General features: G+C 40.4%; 1 protein-coding gene across 1 annotated transcript in view; it reads right to left on the bottom strand.

The window, feature by feature from the left end:
- Nucleotides 1-21,651, bottom strand: part of KIAA0586 (KIAA0586 ortholog) — a 4,394,667-nt gene that overhangs the window by 3,427,221 nt on the left and 945,795 nt on the right. The gene's annotated exons all lie outside the window — the stretch shown is intronic.

Genomic DNA, 21,651 nt, shown 5'->3' with positions numbered 1-21,651 from the left:
TAAAAACCTTATAAATTAAATTATAACACAAGCATAAAGAAAACTATATAAAACAATACTTCAATATTCCTCAAACTCACTGTGACCAATATTTTTATATATGGAGGACCTAGTGCTTCCATAATTACATGTGTGCATACAGAGATCCAAGTGGAAGCTGGCATCCACAGGTAAAATCAGAAATTGTAGGCTGTTTGAGGTCTTGTGTCTGAGCAAGTAAATAATGTAAGTCAACTTAGTCTAACTAATTATAGTTAGTTAATTTTGTAAATTCTAAAAAATATGTTAGATAGGGATTATCAGACTATGCCATTAGCAGACTTGTGGGTTTGGTAAAGGGCTTAGTGCTGATTGCGATTTGGGGATACTGGGCTGCAAAGACAGTACAGACTACGCACAGAAGTAAGGAATAGATGGTTATACTATTTCGTACTTAGACATGTATATAAATAATTGTGTTTGTACACAAGCCTGCGTAACCACTGTAATGCTGCTAATCCTCCTGTCACCCCCATTTGAGAACAACATTGTTACTACATTTATCATAGCAATGACATGAAACATTTAAATAAATGAATGGCCTAACAATAAGCTCACTTGTTAAAATGAATACATATAAGTTCTTACATTTCCACAGCAAGAGCATAACAATGATAGAATTACAACTGAAAGAAAACTAAAAATCAGCTGCAGCAAAGGGCACCGCACAAATTAGATGTTACTAACAAAAAATGTTTAACAATCATGCGTTGTACGAGTACAGTACTCACTGTTTCTTTACTGTCATGTTTTCATAAAAAAATATTAGCTATTAATTCTAGCAGGGTCGGAATACAAATAAATAATTGTGTATTAATCCGCAGTACATTTTAGTGACATTATGGAAAGCACTTCTATCAAACAAAGATGAATAAACTGAAGGCACTCAAACTGTTTGTTTTTAAAACAACAAATAGCTGCCTGTAAATAATCTCAGCCTGCCCCACAGAGCTGGTGCGTGTCAATAAAAGGCCAAACAGATGCACAAATAACTGTTTTGACAGCTTGTGAAGGAAATAAAAACAAAAACACCCTTTCTCCTTAATGCATCTTGGAAGATGGATAAAAGGTGAATAAAACACAATGACTAACCTAAGGATAGAAATACTGTTTGCATTTCCTTTCCCAGTTTTACTTTGCGTGATTCTTAAAACACAACATTCTACCCCAAGGGAAAAAAAAACATTTACACTTTTTAATTTTACTATCATGTTCAAAGTTTAAATTCCTGTATTAAATTCAAAGACAAAAGCAACCAATTTTGTATACTATATTTCATGAATCAAGATCCATTATTTGCCCACGCTATTGAAGTTTAAATCCCGACTATAACCTAGGGTTAAATAATTTAGATATGTCATGCCATAATAATGGAAGAAATAAAAGAAAAAAATGTGTAGGAGATGTGAGATAAAATGCAAGGTACATTTATCACACACAGTCAAGTTTACCATGGCAACAATGTAGCTGCAGTGGTAATCAGCATGTATGAGCAATTTTACTTCAGTACCTTCAAAAAATGCTCCCCCTTCAGCCTTGCCAACAATGACAGCTATTTCCTCAGCTGTTCTACTTTATTCAAAGCAGATGCAGCTCCAAAAGTAAACTCATTATAGCACAAGGATGAGTCAGCTACTGCAATGATCTGAAAGAAGCACACCCCTCACCCGCTGGTTCTTATTTCTGAGGTAGCTTTACACTGTGTCCTATTGACATCTGACTGTGAAGAAGTCATTCGCTCAGTACTAGTTAGTGTTAACTACATTTTCTTTATCTTATGCAGTTCTCCAGCACTGCAAAATACAACACACCACTTAAGAAGATACATTAAGGCATTATGAAGAACTCGAAAGCAGAACACCTGCACTATATTATTGTTTCAAACAGTCTTCACACACAATTTTAACAGCTTGCTTATCCAACTAAAAATGGAAAAGGACATTAGTGGATAATCTGATAAACTGGGGACACCACTGCTATGCAATAGTCAATGACAGCTGCAGCCTCTTGTATCTGGTCAAAGATAATGATGTATGAATGCATTTCTGACAGGTCAAAAAAAATTCCACTACAGTTCACCTCTCAAATCTCATGATATCTGTCTGCATATGTACACACTTACATGCCTTCTGTTTGCTTGGCAAGTTTCAAAACCAACTGCAAAAGTCACACAAATGCTGCTGCCTATAATAATAGGTAAAACAGAGTACACACATCAAAGTCAACATGATGAAGCCCTTTAACAGTTAAAAAGATATAAATTCTTAAGAAAGCAGTAAACTATCAGATTATTTTTGCCAAATTGTGTTCTGTAACCGTTACTACCCTTTTGCCTTTAGATTGCAAATTCTGCCAATCAGACACTCTGTTGTGTTTTTAAATCTCAAAAAGTCTCCCATATCTTTTATATTTTCTAGGTCAACTCCTCACAGGCCAAAGCCAGTTGTTAGCTGTTGATAAAAAAGCCACCTAGATCTTCCTTCCCTTGTCTGGTTGCTATCATCTCTTTCTTGACTCTCATGGATGATTACCTTAATGACCAGATATGGAGGAAAAATTAGATGTTTATCAGTTAAATAAAGATACTCTGGTGGTTGCTGGTGTAGAATATATAGACTGCACAACTGGCACTCAGTAAGCTGGTGATATGGACAGGCATTTTTCTTTCCATTCTCACAGCACGTCATGAAATAAACATGTATACAATGACTTGATTACACAGAATATGGCTAACAGAAAGATGAATATATGCCAAAGAAATGGAATAATTGCTGGACTTTTACTTAAAGACATTGTTATAAGGGCAGACCATGGTTTAATGAGGTGCCAATCAAGGTAAGGACTATTTACCTGTGGCAGTGACAGTAAGCAACAAGGTGAAGACAGTGTTACTGAATATTTCACCTCCTTGACAGGTGTGAGAATAGCATCCCATGGATGATACCTTCTGGAGAAGTTTCAGTCATATGTATGCAACCATGAAAATATAAGAAAAGGTCAATAGCTAATAAAAGCCAGTGCAATGGATGACATGATAATTTTGATTCAACTGTTATGTCTTAAGGGAGGATAAAGATTTTGCCAGCTGGGAAGAAAAAAGAGGACACTTGAAATGCACCACCATAGCATTCAATTAAAAGCTGCTGCAAAATGTTGTAAGAAAGAGAGATGGATCAAAAGGTAATCCAATGGAATACAAGAATGGAACATGAAAAAAGTATTGCAGGCTAGGCAAGAAGAGTTGGACAGAGAGAGAGAGAGATGTGAGGGGTTCCTGGTGTAAAACAATATTTGGTTTAGGATTTAGGGTGTCCAAGGTACAAAACCTGCAGAAAAAAGGGGGTACTTCACAGAAAAATATAGGAGCTAAAAAGGTTGTGGAATAGCTAATCGGGTAAGGCATCTGGGGAGGGACTAGAAAGGACCAAAAGAGGCCAGTAGACAGGACTGGGTTTGAAAAGATAAGGGGGAGAAAGGCAGAAGACAGGATAATATAGGCAGAGACGGTCAGAATACAGGTAAGTGGGGTGACACAGAGTAAGGTGAAGAAAGAAAGTGAGAGAGCCACAAAACAGAGGACAAAGAGAATGAAGACAAGGTGCGAGAACAGGTGCAGGCAAAGTAACAAAAAAGATGAAAAGGCAAACAGACAGTGGCCATGTAGGAACCAACACCACAAGAACAACAGAAGGGAAGTGGGGATGGATGGCTACTCAGCCAGAGAGGAGGGACAGAGGGAGAAAGAGAGGAGGGACAGAGGGAGAAAGAGATCAGGGAAAAGGTGCTGTAGACAGAGTATACAAACGTATAATAAAAGGTTCAGATGTAACAAAGGGAAGGTTAGCAACCAATGAAGATAGGAGGGAAGGTGGAAAGGTTTCAGAGTGGAGGGAGAATGGCATAGGGCAGCCAGCAAAGGAGAAGACAGCCAATGAAGGGACATGGAAGAGGGATTTGATGACTAAAGACTGAGTCACAACAGGAATTAAGAGTCTTGGCAAGGGAAAAAGAAGGAGCAGATACCAATGAAACTGATCCTGGGTCTTAGTTACGAAATGGAAAAAAATAAATCAAGTGTTCATCAAAGGAAAGGGGTGGACACATGCTGTGTTGTATGCAAACACCAATGAGTTGCAGAAGGAGACTTAGGAGGCTGTAGCAAGAATGGTTATACAGGTGGCAGCTGGCAAGAGAGGGGGCTACAAACAGCATTCTCAGAAATTTGGCTTGGTCTTGCATGTATATTAAAAAAAAAATACAGAGACAGATTTGGGAAGTACAAAGATTCCCCGTAGCAGTGGATAAGGTAAAGGAGCTTCGGACTAGTGGACAGCTTGAGGGACCACCTAAAAATGCAAGCTAGGGGCAGGTTCCATCTTAGCTAGAATGGACAGCAACACCTAGTGCTGGGATAGAAAGGTAATTCTCAACAATCATATCTTTAAGCTAAAATGAAAGGGAAGAAAAAGTATCCCAGCTGCAAAGGAGGAAAGAAGAAAATCAGGCATTAGACAGAAGTAACTGCAGAACACAGCAGAGCAACAAACACACATGACTTAAAGCACTGTTGGATAGTATTACTTCACAACGCAGAAGTGTGGGTAGAAGGCGGAAAAAATTAGAAGCATAGCTGGGGGTGGTGAAGAGGCAAACCTTCTGGGCGCAAGGTGTCAAGAAGAATATTAGTGGTAGCATTCAACTTTTCAATACTGGTATTGCATTTGCAGTCAAGGCTGAAGGGCTACAGCTTCAGTGCTCAATACGCAGCATTAGGAACATAGCAAGCCACTTGTTAAATTCATAGAACCTATATTTTCCTCCTGAATACTCTTTTTTTTTTTGCCTCTTTTTGCTCCTTATGAGGAGGTGGGTGTTAGATCGAGGAGTGGAGCAGGACACCACAACACCTTGCCATAGCCCTGGGAAAAATGTTTTATTAAAATCATAGTCAAAATAAAATCAAATATAAATAAATAAAAGAAAAGAGCAATATATTATTAAAGAGAAAAAGCAAACAATTACAACTCATTCCTAAGCCAAAGCGACAAATATGTCACCTCCAAATAATGCAGTTTTCATTCAACAAAATACATTTTTTCCCTCTAACTACAAAATCTCGTCTTTCTTGGACATAAACTAAGCTGTAAAAATTAAGACTTGCTTTCTGAAAATTAAACATTCCATATATGTGCCTTAAAGCCAAACTTGAAGTACCACATATTATGCCCCAATTTATATCCTATACATCAAAAACCACATTTACCTATTTAATATCCTGAAAAGCAGTTCACTTTCCATCCATTAGTCAAAACACTTCATTACAAAAAAAAAATATTCAAAAAGCAGAAAAAAAGAAAGTTATGCACATACTTTTACAATGGATCATTTATGTGTTTATTTTTAGTTACCAAGGTAGAGCACTAATCATAGCAAATTACATTCAAAATAGTGGTAAAAAATGTAACAAATACAACCAACAGTGAAACACAAAGTAATACAAACTTGTCCGAGAAAAATGGAAGAGATACTATACAGAGCTGTAGCTAGCTCTTTGGTACCTTGATCTGGCTTTCCTCAATATTAGGTTCCTTCTCTAAGGAGATGTCAGGTTTTAACACCTTCAAGCTCTACTTTCTCACTTTCATGCTTATGTGACAATCAAAATAAATAAATAAATGCATTTACCGACTGCAGCCCTTAACACCTTGCACCCAGGGCAAATGTCCCCTTCACTCCACCTTAACTACACTTCTGATATTAAATACAAATTTGATATCACATTGAGGTGTACAGTGAAGTGAAATCAGAGAACTAACAAGAAGAGAGTAATAAGCAGGATTAGCCTTGGAAATTATACGGGCAGAACATGGATTGAGTCAAAGATCTCAAATAAATATAATAGGACTGAACAAAAAAGGGGCTGAGAAAAGATCTATGCTTTTTGCTAGGTGCCTAAATAGTAAATCATTTAAGCTGAAGGAGCCTGGCTGGATGAAATAATAACTACTTTTTCAGAAACAGCTTGTTTCCCAACTACTAATGGAGCCTGAGAAGCCATGCTATTAAGGATGGCTGAGTAATGATATGAATGAGATTTGAACAAGAGGATGACACAGAAGCGTCTTGAAAGTTCAGATAGGAAGTGATTTCTTCAGCACCTGATGATGCAGCAGGAGAGAAACATCTTTAGCTGCACCAGAAAAAGGCTATGTGAATAACCGTTTATTCTAAATTTGCTAACCAGGCAGAGCACTTTTCCCACTGGACCTAGTCTCAGCCTGGGGTAAACACAACACAGACATGATAATATACACAGAGTAAGTGTGAAAATGCAATATATACTCATATTGAATACAAAGCGAACATCAGAGTTGATTTGAGGGTATAAAGGCAATAGATAAACGACATTATATACAGACTGACAAAACACTATATATATATATATATATATATATATATATATACACACACACACACACATTATATACAGAGTAGAAATCAGAGCTGACATGCTGAAAGAATCACAATCAAAAGTAGTCAGAGCAAGGTATGTAGAGGGATGAAGGGTATAAAGTGGTTAAATTTTATGACCAGAGAGAGACAACAGTTGCATTTTCCTCGAGTCTTGAAATGCACTCTTTCATTTCTGAATGGAAAACTGGAGCAAGATGAATCATCTTTCAGAAAAGAAAGATGAGATTCCCAAAGTTTGGGACCAAGGACTGAGAAAGCATGTTCTATCCAGTGAAGATTAGTTTGGAGGAGAGGACATGAGTGGTTAAGATTTCTAAAGTATGATAGTGCATCTCTGAATAGTCTGGAGGCTAGTACAGGAAGGTGTCATTCTTGATAAGTTTAAATAGATGAGAGGCAAGTATAAAGTCAGCACATTGTTTCACAGGGAGCCAGTTAGCCTTTTCAATAGCCTGCTTTAAAATTGTAGTGGTATTCATTTCTTGGTGAGAGCATGATAAATCTACAAGTCTCGAGGTGAACTGAATGGTGGATACATTTATTTAAAGGGTTGGACAAATTAGAGGGAGACAATATTCCAACCAAGCCAATAAGATACCTTTACTTATGGCATTTCCATAGGATCTGGATAGAAAAGGGGGATCCTATAACCCCAGAAGAGCAAAGATTTGATTTTTTGTGAGTGTACTCTAGGTAAAGTTGGAAATTTAGGAAGGAATCCAACCAAATCCCTAGGTATTATTATGATAATCAAGGATTTTTAGAACTCTGTTGATAGAAGTGAGCTTTTGCCTAGTACCAATAAAGAATTATTTTTGTTTTAGAGGAGCAGTAATGGTTTTTCGCTGACCCAGTGAATATAGGTATGAAAATAAGCCTAACGTTTGAATTCAAAAGACAGATTGGCTTGAAGAGCTGAGGAGTGGACAAGTGAGGCTGGATAATTGTGTGAGAAGGTCTGTAAGGTAAGATAACTTGTGGTGATTGCTCCTAGCCAAGTGAGAAAGAAGGGGGAACCAATGCTGTCTGGGCCAAAAGGGAGACACTGGCAAGAATTCTGGGCAAGTCTTGTCTGACCTAGTGCAAGACTTGAAGTAAGAGAGGAAGGGGAGGGAAGGCATACAGAAACATCTTTCAAGAAAAAGACAGGGTGTTCACTTTCCAAACCAGAAGACTGGGTTTTCTGGAGCAGAATAGAGGAAATGTGTCTGTTCAGAGGAGAGGCAAATAGATCTACCTGAGGAATACCCTATCAATGGACAATGTCCAGGAACACATCTCTGTGACGTATCCATGCATGAGCTTGTGTGCTGAACCTGCTCAAAGAGTATGCCACTAGATTGTGCTTTGAGGGAATATAAGCAGGCTGAAGAGTTGCTTAGATCCCAGGCCTGAAGAGCTAGTCTGCAGAGAAGAGAAGACCTTGTACTCCCTTGCTTGCTGACATACCAAATCACTATGGTATTGTCTGTGAAAATTTTGAGGGGCTTGGGATGAAAGACGGAATGAAAACCCTGAAGAGCTAGAAGCAGAGCCCTCACCTCCTTTATACTGATGTGGTCCAATCTCTGATGAAGAGGCCAGAGACTCTGAACCTTGAGAGAGCTGAAAGAGGCCCCCCATCCCATGTTTGAGGTATTTGTAAAGAGCTCTTGAGTCAGCACTGAAGCCTGGAAAGGAAGCCCCGAGTTGAGAGAAAATTGATGAATCCACCAGTGAAGCCTGAGTTTGAGGCAAGGAAGGAAGGGGACTGGAAAGTCCATGGGGTGACAATGTTGGAGCAACGCTGACTTGAAGTACCACTGTAGCTTTCTCATGTGGAGCCTGACCACGGGGAGCATGGGAATGGTGGAAGCAATAAACATGAGTGCCCTCAGAAATGAAAGTCTCTGGCCCTGACTGAAGCCAGAAGAGGAACAGACTTGAAAAGGCAGTAAGAGACAAGACCTTGGGGGCAGGTAGAGATGCCAACATGGGGATGGTCTGAAGCATGCAACCAAGGAAAATACAATCTTGAGAAGGTATCAGAACTGATTTCTGGATGTTTATGGTGAACCCCGACTCTGCAACAGGGAAGTAGTAAACTGGAGATCCTGAAGCAGAGCATCCAGACACTTCTCTCATCCTACAAAAGGCAACGACAGGAGAGAGGCATTTGGTGAATACCCCAGGGGCAGTACAGAGGCCAAAGGGCAAAGCAGAGAACTGAAAATCAAAGAAGAAACCAAGAAATGTAAAACCTTCCTGAAAAGGGGATGGATGGGGATATGAAGACAGACATTATTGAGATCCAGAGAGACTTGAAAGACCTGGGGTAGAAGAGGGGGGAAAAAAGAGTATGAAGAGCAACAGTTAAAAGGAAGGAATCTTGAGAAAGGTGTTCAGCTGGGAAAGGTCCAGAACTGGTCTCAAAGTGCCCTCCCTTCTGGGAACCAAAAACATTCTGGAATAAAAAACCCTCCCTACCTGGTGAGGAGGTACAGACTGAATGGTGCCCTTGACCAAAACAGAATGCATCACCTCTGGGAAAAAGAGGAAGCTGTTCCCCAGGAGGTTGAGGGCTACCCAAAAAAGGGAGGAAGGAATTCCCACATCACAAAATATCCCTGGCGGACAATGGGCTGAACCCAAGAGCTTGTTATGATCTTTAACCAATTTGGAAGAGACAAGGAAAGAAGAAGGGATAAGGAAAGCAAATTGTCAAATGGAACTCAGCTTATCATGAAAAGCAGGTTTCTGGGAGGTAGGGGTATGAGTAAATTTAACAAGGAGGCACACATCTGGTACCTTTTTTCCCCATTAGGTGGATGGCAAAAGAAAGAAAAACAAGTTTCAACTCCTGCAAGGCTTTACCCTTATCCTGGAGAGACTTGAAAAGTTCAGCAGCAGCAATACCACCAACAAAAAATTTGTACTATCCAAAGGAGCATCCAACAGTCTAGCCTTAATGTCATCAGTCAAGACCTGAAGATGAAGTCAAGCGTAATGCGTCATAAGAGAACCAAAGGCAAGCAGTCCTGGAGGAGGCATCAGCTGCACTGCAGTTGCATTTGATAGCATGGTGAACAACTTGAGAGGTACAGCCCAACAGGGAAAGGGCAGAAGCTTTCCCTTCAGAGTCAGGAAGGTTGGTCAGAAACCACTTTGGAAACCTGAGAAAGAAGGTCCAAAACATACAGTCTGGTAGCTGACAACCCAAAAGGAAAAAGTAGCACCAGTATAAACCTTTTTGCCCAGCTTCTTTGTGGCCCTACTATTCCTAGCTGAAGGAAGTAACTTGGTAGAGGGCAACAGCTTGGAGGCTTGTCAGAACAGACAGACTACAGAAGTAGCAGAAGGGCATTTATAAAGAAATTTACATTTATTAGGCACATTTAAAATCAATCACATTTCTTGGGAGCAGGACTCTCAGAATCAGGGACCACAGAAGCTGCTGAAAAGGTATACAGTAGGGCAGTCAGAACAAGGGGAACGCCTGATGGCTTAGGAGACCCCATATGGAGGAGCACACAATACTTCTTCTGAATATCAGAGCCCTGAGAACAATCCCACTTAAAAAAAATTCCATTATGCGAACAACAGTATCCTCAAAGGAGAGTTCCTCCAGAGAGGAAACTGGACTAATAGAATCCTCTTCCTCTGAACCATAGTCCAAGGAGGAAGCAATTTGACAAGAGATTCTTCCCCAGAATCCAGATCCTCATCTGAAGAGTCTTGTTTCCTGGGTCTTTTAAAAGAAGTGGAAGACCAGAAAGAGACAGGCACAGACACTCCTTGCGAGGCTTTAAAGCCATTAAAGCATCAAATACCACTAAGTAAAATCCTGCTATTCATGTTGAGGATCCTTAACTACAGGGAGAATATGCTTGGTTTTCTGTTTTTTTTTTCTGCAGGGCATCCGCATGAAACACCCTTAGAGGGTCAGACCCTGGCGAAATTCAATAAGTGTAGTAAGTATCTCCTCCCGAACTAAGATCTGCTGAATTCCCATCAGTGCTTTGGATATAATCAACTGAGGTTCCCCCTTAACATCAGGAACTGATGTTTGTAAAGCCTCTGAGGATGTGCGAGAAGTTGATCCATGCCGGCCTCCAATGGGGTCATGGCAGAGGAATCAAAGGCAACCACTGGATGATCCTCTGAGCTTTCACTAACCTTGACAGGGATGACCATAGGAGGCTGGACAGCAGCTGTATCAGACCTACGTTTTTTGGTCTTTTTCATGGCAGACGGCCTACACTCATGAAGTGAAGACTCTGCCATAGCGCCTTGAGACAACAGCTTAAGATGCTGGTTTTTCAGGTAAATAGGTAAAGAGGAGAAGTGACTACATAAGGTCTTCGGGACAACAGCCTGGCAGGCAGAACATTGCGTAGGGTCATGGGAAGCACACAAACAGAAAGACACAGGTCATGATGGTCTTTATGGGGAATCTGCCTCCCACACCAATATTTTCACTTTCTGGATGCCATGAACCCAACAGCACTAAATAAAAAAGAAAGACAAGAAGAAACCCCAGTGTATCACTTATCTGAAACATGGCTTGTTAACCAGCACAGCAGGAGGGAGTTCAGACTAACATTCAATAACATCGTTTGGACTGGCGGTAAAGAACTTCTGAGAATGTGTGCCTGGCAGTGTCTTCACATCCTGAGGACTGGTTTTTGGCCCAGAAATTGTAGTTTATTGACCATTTGGGCAGTTTTTCCATCTCTCTCAACTTTCTGGTTTAAAAGCCCACATCTGAGCTTGTTTCCCACCTTTCCTGTAACTAATCTAGACCAGATACAGATTTGCTGTATCCAGGACTGTTTATAAGCTTCCAAGCAGTGCCAAAGCCTGCTCTTCAATTTTTCCCATAGATCTGCTAGTTTTCTCCTCTCCTGCATTTTTACTAGCTTGTTAGTTTAGCACTTTACCAGACTTCTTGTAGCAATTATTGTAGTACAGAAAAGTGCTATCAACACTAAATGTTCTACAAGGAAACAGCTCCAGTACTTATTAATGCCCACCCCTCCAGGCATGTCTAAAGGTCAGTTCCCTGTGCTTTCTCCTATTAACCTGGTGAACGTGGGCATCCTGCGGCAATGTAGCAACTGCCTCATGTACACTGACAACCCTCTCCTCTTACCCCCCCCAATGCTCAGACTTGCGTGAGATGCACTTATATACATATCCAAATTAGAAGCCACGCACTCTCCAGCCAAGACTGGAATAGCTGGTCAAGAGGTGAAGGTCAACACTTGCACAACACCACATGGAATACATAGCCCTCCAGAACACATACCAGTATTGTCTTCACATAAAAACACCAACCACACACCCACCTTCATGGAGGCTCTCAACAAAAATCTAACCAAACAGCAGAGACCTCCAAAGCAGAAATGCACTCGACCACCACAACACAACACTAATCACGAGACACATAACTCTCCTAAACAGTGTGCCACTCAACCAAAGTCCCTGAGGCAAAACAGCATGCCCAACACACTAGTCATAGGTGACTCGATAGTGAGGTACACTGATGTCCCACTCACTAGGTTGAATAAGGAGAAAGTAATAGTCAGCTGCTTGTCAGGTGCCAGGATCTGCCACATAACGCACGAACTCAGGTCCCTCAACAACAGGTACAAATATGACTCTGTCATTATACATGTGGGTGTGAATGACCTGAGACATACCTCCCTGGACTACATGAAGAGAGACATGAAGGAGCTCTTGGATTACGTAGTCTAGGTGGGTATGACCCTAGCCCTGAGCAGCATCCTACCATCACCCAGAAAGATACCACAATACAAGCAGAAAATGATTGATTTCAACAATTGGCTAAGTTTCTAGTGTCATTCTAAGGGGATCTAGTATCTGTCTGATTGACAGACCTCGATGCTTTGCTGGAGATGGCCTGCATCTGTCATCCCTGGGCTTCCGGATACTGGCCAAGGCTCGTGCCACCCCTATAGTGCCAAATTACCACTGTAACCACTACAAACAAATGCAATTTGAGAATCATGCTGCTCAACGCTAGAAGTATAAATCTCAAAATGCACTCGCTCAAAGTACTCCTTAAAATGGAGAACATCGATATTTTTGCTGTAACAGAGACCTGGTTCAAGGCAGCAGAAAGCACCCCATGCACTAACAGGCTACAACTCATTCCACACCTTTCAGCCCCAGAACTTGAACCGAAGCTCCAAAGGTGGTGGTGTTTCCATATTCATAAAGGATGCACACACTTCCAGACTGGTAGCCCAACATAACACATTTGAGATACTTCAGGTGCAGCTAACATTGGGTAAGACAGCGATTGAGGTCGTAGCCTGCTACAGGTCCCCAACCATGTCCTAGGATTCACACTCCACATTCCTAAGCACCCTGGAGAATATTAGGGTCCAACCTAACACTCTCACACTGGGTGACTTCAACTACCCCTCCATTAACTGGGAAAACTACTCATGTACCCATACACTTGCCCAACGCTTTCTGGAATTCATTAATTCCAATGCCCTGGACTAGCTCGTTCTTACCCCCACTAGAGGTAGCAACATCCTTGACCTGGTCGTTACTAACATAGGGCGACCATTGCTCTACACCAATAGTCAACTCCTCCCTGTTTAGATCAGATCACAAGCTAATCACCTTGGAAATCCACATCCCTCCCACCCCCCCACCCCCACCCCCAAGAAAGGTAACCACCATGAAAAACTTTTCCAAAGCTAACTTTGGACTCCTAAAAGCAGAGGTCGCTAACATCATGGCACCCATGCAAATGCAGAATAGTTGCATGACTGCCAAATCATACAACAATGCACTGTACAAACACGTACACAAATGCATGGATCTCGCCATACCCACTAGAACGAAGACGCTCATCTCAAAAAAAAGGAAGCCAATCTGGTGGTCCCCTGCCATAAACAAACTCTACAACAGAAGGAGGAAACTGATGGGAAATAAGGTGAAGTCCCAAGACTGGAAAAACTCCCTTATCAGCCTCAACAAAAGGTTGAGATCCCTCATCAAATCCTCTAAAGCTAGCTATGAAAACAGAATTGCAGCAGATAGTAAAGACAACCACAAGGCCTTCTACGGTTATGTAAAGAATCTCCATGGCAATACCCAGATTTGCTCTGAGCTACTGCACAATGGTACCTCCTATACCGAGCCAACAGATATTGCAAATATACTGGCGGACAGATTCAGTGCTAACTTTATCCCTCTCTCCCCCCCGAAGGACCAATAACAATACCAGTAGATTGCCAGGCACCCAGTATTACTGCTGCACAGATTAAAACAGCACTGTCCAAGGCCAAGAATACAGCTTCTATGGGACCTGACAGTATCCCTGGCTGTGTTCTACATGAACTACAGAGTGAACTGGCACCTCACCTGTGTGCCCCTGTTCAATCACAGCCTCATCTCAGGCTTTGTCCCTACCGAATGGTGCACTGCTAGTCATCCCTCTCCACAAAGGAGGAGCGACTACAGACCCCGGGAACTATCGCCCCATTAGCCTGACAAGTCTGATAATGCAAAGCTATGGAATGCATCATCATGGACCTAATAAACCAGGATATAGGGAATCTCCAAACTCTGGATCCTACACAGTTTGGTTTTGTGAAGGGTAGACCATGCCTGCTCAACTTGGTCGACTTCTTTGAGTCAATCACCAGAGCTGTGGATGAAGGTAAGGTGGTTCATACAGCCTACCTTGATCTGGCCAAGGCCTTTGATACCATTCCCTACTCAGGAATCATAGAAAAACTTACTAAGCTAGGCATCAACCCTTATATCACTAGGTGGGTTGCAAACTGGCTCACAGATAGAACCCACAGTGTGAAAGTGGCTGACTCCAAGTCAGACTGCCGACCAGTCACAAGTGGAGTCCCACAGAGTTCGGTCCTGGGTCCTCTCCTGTTTGGTATCTACTTCTCCGAAGTCCAGGCCAACACGAAGGGACTCTGGCTGACAAAGTTCGCAGATGATTGCAAGATGGGAGCTATTATTAACTCCCCAAGTGATGTTGACATCCTGCAGAAAGGCCTCAATGAGACCAATGACTGGTGTCAGAACCATGGCCTTAAGCTCAATGCCAAAAAATGTGTTTTCATCCCCTTTGGGAAAAACCCGGTTCCCTTGAACTACCACATTGATGGTAGTCCACTGAACACAGAAGGCATTATAAGAGATCTGGGAACACAGGTTGACAGCAACCTCTCTTTTGACCACCACGTTGCCACTGTAGTCAGAAAGTCCTATGCAGCACATCTCATTACTAACGGTTTTGCATCCAGGAAGAAAGAGGTCATTGTCTCCCTCTACTCTTCCCTCATTACGCCAATCATCGAGTACAATGCCCCATTTGGCATGTACCTCACTAGACACCTGCAACAACTGGAGAGGCTGAAAAAGTACCTCACAAAGAGGATCCTAGGCCTTAAACACTTGTCCTACATGGACAGACTCAAAAAACTCCAACTATTCTCTGCCTCATATCACTTACAAAGCCATGTCTGACTCAGCTCTGTTAGAAATGCTACATCTAAAGAAATCCCAATCGCTCCGCACCATACACTCCAAAGACCTCAATCTCATTACCACAATCAACAGAACATAATGGAGGGACAGGTTCATAACCCAGAGACTGCCTATGCTATGGAATAGACTTCCCATACATGTCAAGCAGAGCACCTCACTGGCCCTCTTCAAGAGAAATCTTGATGAGTGGATGGGAAATAGAAAATTCACACCGGGGATCACTCCAGCAGCTTTACTCAACAGAGGCACTAAGAACTAAGGTTGGGTGCCACAATGCCAAATGGGCTAGGCTTGTAAAGGCTCCAGGGCCATTAGCCTAGTACACACCTATGAACCTATGCCCTGTGCCATGTCTGGCGAGTGTACGTGTGATGTAGGGCACCTGCAAGTACTAAAAACTTTGCTATACTGGTCGGACATTGGGCTATCCTTGGCAGGAGATCCCTAAGGATACATATACTGCAACAGTGCTATGGAAGGACATCAGTCTTTACCCCTGCTACTATTACATACTTACAGTATCTGCCTTTCAAACAATAGTATGTCAAACATATGGAAAACTGCCATTGTTAGACATTTGCTCAAGCACATAAATCTTACACAACCTTTCCAACTACCACCATTATATCCACATTATGCACAGTCTTAAGGAATAAATTATCTACATCCAACTCTCACAACACATCAACAAATACCACCTACTGTCACACAAACAACATGGGCTCTGGTCCAGTCATAGCACTTCCACTGCCATCTGGTCTCCCACAGATGACAATCTCATGGGCATGGAGAAAGATATGCTGTCAGGAGCTATTTTCATTAACATGACCACAGCATTTGATATGATCAACTACTCCATCCTTTTAGACAACAGTACCGAAACAGGTATCAGTACTAATGCTATCCCGTAGTTCCTGAGATGCCTCAGTAATTGCCACTTCACTGTTATCTTCAACTTCAACTCTTCCATTTCCCCACAAAATGAAGGCATCTCACAAGGATCCATTCCTACCCACCCTCTTATTTTCAATCTACATTAACAAACCTCCTCTTGACTACCTCACTGGCCTCTCTTACTATATGCCAGTGATGTGGCCCTTTACTACTCAAAATTTTCTCTTAGCTCACTGCATCAACATCTTCCATTCACTCATACCCAATGCATTCCAAATGAAAATCTCATATGCAACTCATCACAATCAAACACTATGCTATTTAAGACCAGAGAGAAACGCAGTAGAACTCAACTATCTGTTGTCGTTCCCTCTTTCAAGTACTTTGCAGTGTAGTTAGACAACACTCCCTTAGAAAATGTCCCCTCTTTCAAATATCCTGCAGTATGGTTAGACCCCTCTCAAGTGTTAATGTACATCTGGATGGCATGCATAAAAAAATTAACTCTATCCTTTTTTGGGGATCCATACCCCCCCCCCTTTATCTCCCACACCTCCAGGTCAGCCATAGCTAAAAATATTCTACTTTCAAAGATTAGCTACTGTTCTTCCACTGTTGCAGCTGCATTCCCCCTCCTCCTGAAAAAAATGGCAGCCATACAAACCTATCTCAAAAAATTGTCTTTTCATCACCCAGTCTTCTAGAGATGAACACCGCTGCTTAAACATAGAAAAAGTTAAATGGCCTTCAGTTAAACAAACAGGTAATTTGTTCCTTGCCTAACAACTGTTCAAACTTTTGAATGAGCAGTGTCTCTCTCTTCTCTAATTCTTACAGTAATAGGACCCCCCCCCCACAGTCTTACAAACCATAAGTCCAGTGCTGCAAACCCTCAATCCAAACTGCATATTTCAGGCTATTCAGTTCCAATATTAGACCTCAAACTTTGAGGATCCCTCCTGTCCATTCTTAGAGAGACCTCTTCTTCCTTAAATTGTGTGCACTGCTAAAAAAAAACCCATGTAAAAAATCAAGCTAAAGACAAATGCCTCCCTTCTGGTTAAATAACCTAACGACACTGTATGTCTCATATACTTTATCTTACTTTTCATCTATGGTTTTGGAATTCCACACTACCTCGATAATTAGCTAATTGTTGTATGCTATGTATATATTTGTGCATTTTTTGCTTATATACTGTGTCCTGTAATTGCACTCTTACTGTACCAGTTAATCACTGCAACTCTTATAGCCTTGTACATCCTAGGCTGAAAATGAAATTGGTCAGATGTGATCAGTGCTTTAACCCGGTAACAAATTAAAATGCAATAATGAAAATTTTTGTTACTTACACGTGAGTGACACCATCGAATACAACAGGAAGTGACATCATCAAAGGTAATAAATGACCTCGTCTGACAAACTACTGTACTGCTAGACAATCACATGTTCATTAAATATGTGAGTGAACATAAGGGACCGCAGTTCAGACCCCTGTAGTATTCAACACTTACAGAATAGGAATGGACATAGTACCTTTGTCAGGTGACCAGCTCAGTACAAGAAGATGGATAGCTAGCAAATCAGACTGGAAAGAGAATCCCAAGACCTGCTTCCTTTGATCTTGCAATTCACATGGAATGAGCAACCATGTTGTGTTGAATAATAATTGTGTCTATGAGCCTTATAACAGAAATGACAATACTATGACATTGGCTGTAGACATGTTAGGTGTCAGATGATATATTAAGATAAAATGTAACTTTAAGATGTCTTCAAATATTTACAACATTGTCACTGGCTGCCTATCATTTGTTAACCAGGTGCGTGGACTAGTTCTTGCACCCCTTTTAGCTATCACCTGTGGAAACAAGGGCAAGAATAAATAGTGAGTGTCTACGTGCACAATTTAGCTGATCAACCAACACATGTTTGAGAGGTAGAAAGAAACTAGGGTACTCAATGAAAATTCTTAACAACATAGGGTAAATATGCAAAATCTCCACAGACAGTGACCAAAGTCAGACTTGAACCCTGGACCATGTACTTCAAATATCTGTCATTATTTAGTGATTTCTATCCTCAATGATTTGCCAGAAAACCACAAATTTTGTGAGGAACAGACCAAAATATGAGGCAAAAAACATGGACATTTTGCAAAAATCTGGACAGTTGAGAGGTATGCATGGCTGTAGAAACACATCAACATTTCTTCCAGACAGCAGTACTTCCAAATCCACCTGAAACATTTCATGCTCAACAATCATATGCTTATGGTTTGCCTTAAATGCCTTGTATGATCATAGAAATATAGAAAACTGTTACATTTTAGATTCATACCATTGTTTGCCTTTTACCAGAGACAAAAATAGTCATGGAAGTGTATAGAACTGACAGTAGTATTACAAAAGTAATCAGTTCACTTAATGCTTCAGTTCTGAAATATTTTGTGCGTGAATTTTGTTGCTTATATTTTATGACAGATGAGAAATATGTTCATGGAAATTAATACAACTATCATTTGAACACCAGTACTGCAAAAATAATTAGCTTTATGGTTTATGTGCAATCCTCTAGAACATTCCATGCAGAGATGTTCAATTACTTTGCTATAAATTTACCACCATGTGAAGCAAACTGACATTTGGGAACAGTAGTTTAGAACTTCTCTATTGTACACATAAACCTCTAGTCCTGTAACATCTTATAAATTAATATTTTCCTCTGTGTATGTGTTATAGCACAATGTCACAAGAGCTATCTAATTCTTCAGTCTGAATTTGGGAAGATTAGTTACTGCCTATTTCTGCAACATAGTGACGTAATTTGCCTCAAAGTATGGGTTATCCACATTATTTACTATCTAGAGGTCGTGTGTGTGTGTGTGTGTGTGTGTGTGTGTGTGTATATGTATATATATATATATATATATATATATATATATATATATATATATATATATATATATATATATACACACACAAGTGTGTGTGTGTGTGTGTATGTATATATATATATATATATATATATATATATATATATATATATACACACACACACATACACATATATATATATATATATATATATATATATATATATATATATATATATATATACATACAGACATACACGGATATATATGGTTGCAGGTCAAAACAACGGTCTAAAATGATTCTTTCTTCCTTCGCCTTTATTTGATGAGACACACACACATTTAGTGTTTGTTCAACTGGTTGCCAACTGTGATTTATGAAATTGCAAGTCATTAGACAGCTGTTAATTCTGCTGTCAGTCTTTCATCTAACCACATCATGTGTCTTGTCTTGTTTTTATTGCTTTTTGAAGAAATGATTATAGAAGCAGTGAGTGATCAAGATGACATTATAAGCCTTCTCAGAGGAACACGGTTGCTCCTGTCCATTCCTTTCTGAACTGTCTAGTGGCAACAACCTCTAATAACTTGTTGTTTAAGTGCAATTTCTTTTCCAGCACAACCATCTGTTTTACAGCTGCCTGTGAGGAGCTCTGTTACAAGCCTGGATTGTATAAGGAGCTTAAAATGTTGAGGAAAGTTATGTTTAATGGATTGTTTACCTAGTCCAACAATCTGCTTCTCAGCAGAGTACTGAAAATGTGCATGGTATAATGCAGAAGTCAAGAAGTTTTCAACACTCTCCAACATTTAAAACTTATTCAGGAGAAATAGAACCTGGGTTGCAAGGTTCATTTAACACCATCAATATTAGGGAAATCAAAAATGTAGTTGCTATCCTAATATCTCTGCACTTGATTACTATACAAGCCTTAACTCGGTGACTCTGCTCCTCTCAGCTCAGCCTCAACAATCCCACCAGAGACTTTCCTGTTGATCTGAAAAGAATCCCATGTACACATGCCCTTGGAGCCTTGTGTGCGGTGGTATTTCAGAAAATACAGCAAGAGTTTTGCCTCAATGTACTGTTAAATCTACAGTCTTCCGAGATGAAAAATTCTCTACGTGCTTAAGAGTGGCAGATGTGAGGCATAAGACTATAAAGACAGTGCTTACCCTTAAGTTATGATAATAACATGGAGGGATTGACAGGACTGTTTTCCCAGCAATTAGGCATCCATAGAAATATTAATCACTTGCCAAGTACAGAATCTGAAGACGCAAAAGAAGGAATACCACTACTTTCATAGCTTGATTACATTTTTCAGTTTGTTGCCTCTGCCCCGAACACAAATGATAAAGTGTTTCAGGTGCTCCAAAATATCAATGTTCCCTCCTGCTTACCAAAATAAGCACTGATGCTGCTTATTCCTTGGAAGACTTGGATAGTCTTGACAAAAGAACAGAGTAATTCTGTTCTTAGTTTATTCTCACACACAGTACTCCTGCATGATGTCTGCCTTCCTCTTAACTGAACACTGCATTTCAGATATGGGTGATGCTGACTCATTGGGAACTCAGGAAATTTTTAGCACCACAACAAACGTGTGGAGGACAGAGGAGTTTCCCTTTATGAGCCCAACACATCAATCAACCTGTATCTATGTATGCATGCATGTATTTACTCAACAAATTTGCATTTTAAGGTGCTGTAAAAAACAAACAAACAAAAAAATATATACATAAAACAATAAATACTAAATTAAAATTATTCAGTTCAACAACAGAGGGTAAAGAAGCCAAATCGTGAAGGCAAATTTACCTTGAAACATTTGCTTGTTAGTGGGAGGGGATTCCAAGTTATTCAGGGAAAAGGCTGAAAATTGTTTCAGTTAGCTAAACAATGCAAAACTTCACATTAGCAAACATGTGACACATAATATGCCGCTAGTGTACCATCATCTTATGTACCTGTGCATTCAAAAATGCGCTAATTTTATTCTCTGTTGACCTGCTAATTGTGTGAAGCCCCTCTTTGCATAACTTAATATTTAGCACTATGTATGTCTTTTGTTGCCACAGCATACTCAATTGTGCTGCTCAACTCACACAACACAAATTTAATGATACCCATACTGTACTTTTTGTTAGTATAAGGTTTCTGACATGCAGTATTTTGTGTTCCACTGCAGGGTCTACTTTGTTTCATTGAAAGCTCATTTCACTGAATTTGAATTCACCCTGACCAGATCGCTGAAAGCTTAAATTACTGAAAACTCATTTCACCGAACCTCATTTCACTGAAGTGAAGTACTGACATTGTGGAGAGTACTGTAAGGCAAGTAAAAGGTGTATGCCGTTTTTCCCACTGTAGTGTGATCCTGGAGTTTATATATATATATATATATATATATATATATATATATATATATATATATATATATATAGTAAGGGGGGGTTGTAGGGTGCACAGCCCCCCATACTGGGGGGGTGTGGGTGGCGTAGCCCCCACTTAGTTTGGGTATATATTGTCTTCTGGAAAGAGTTAGTCATTGGTGCTGTAAGTATGCATGTCTATGGTTTAAAATGTATTTTTTTAAGCTTTCCGTGAAATATTATATAAAACCAAACTAGATGGGGGGCTGTCACCCAACACCCCTCACAACTATATATACTAACTCCAGGATCGCACTACAGTGGGGAAAAGGGCATATACCTTTTACTTGCTTACAATACTCTAAACAGTGGCAAAACTTCACTTCAGTGAAATGAGTTTTCAGTTATTTGAGCTTTCAGCGATTTGGTCAGGGCAAATTTAAATTGAGTGAAATGAGCTT

Source organism: Protopterus annectens, chromosome 6.part0 (assembly GCF_019279795.1).
Source record: "Protopterus annectens isolate FY-2018-M chromosome 6.part0, PAN1.0, whole genome shotgun sequence".
NCBI lineage: Eukaryota > Metazoa > Chordata > Ceratodontiformes > Protopteridae > Protopterus > Protopterus annectens.
Note: the sequence above shows the minus strand (reverse complement) of the source record. Positions and strands in the feature narration are given on the sequence as shown.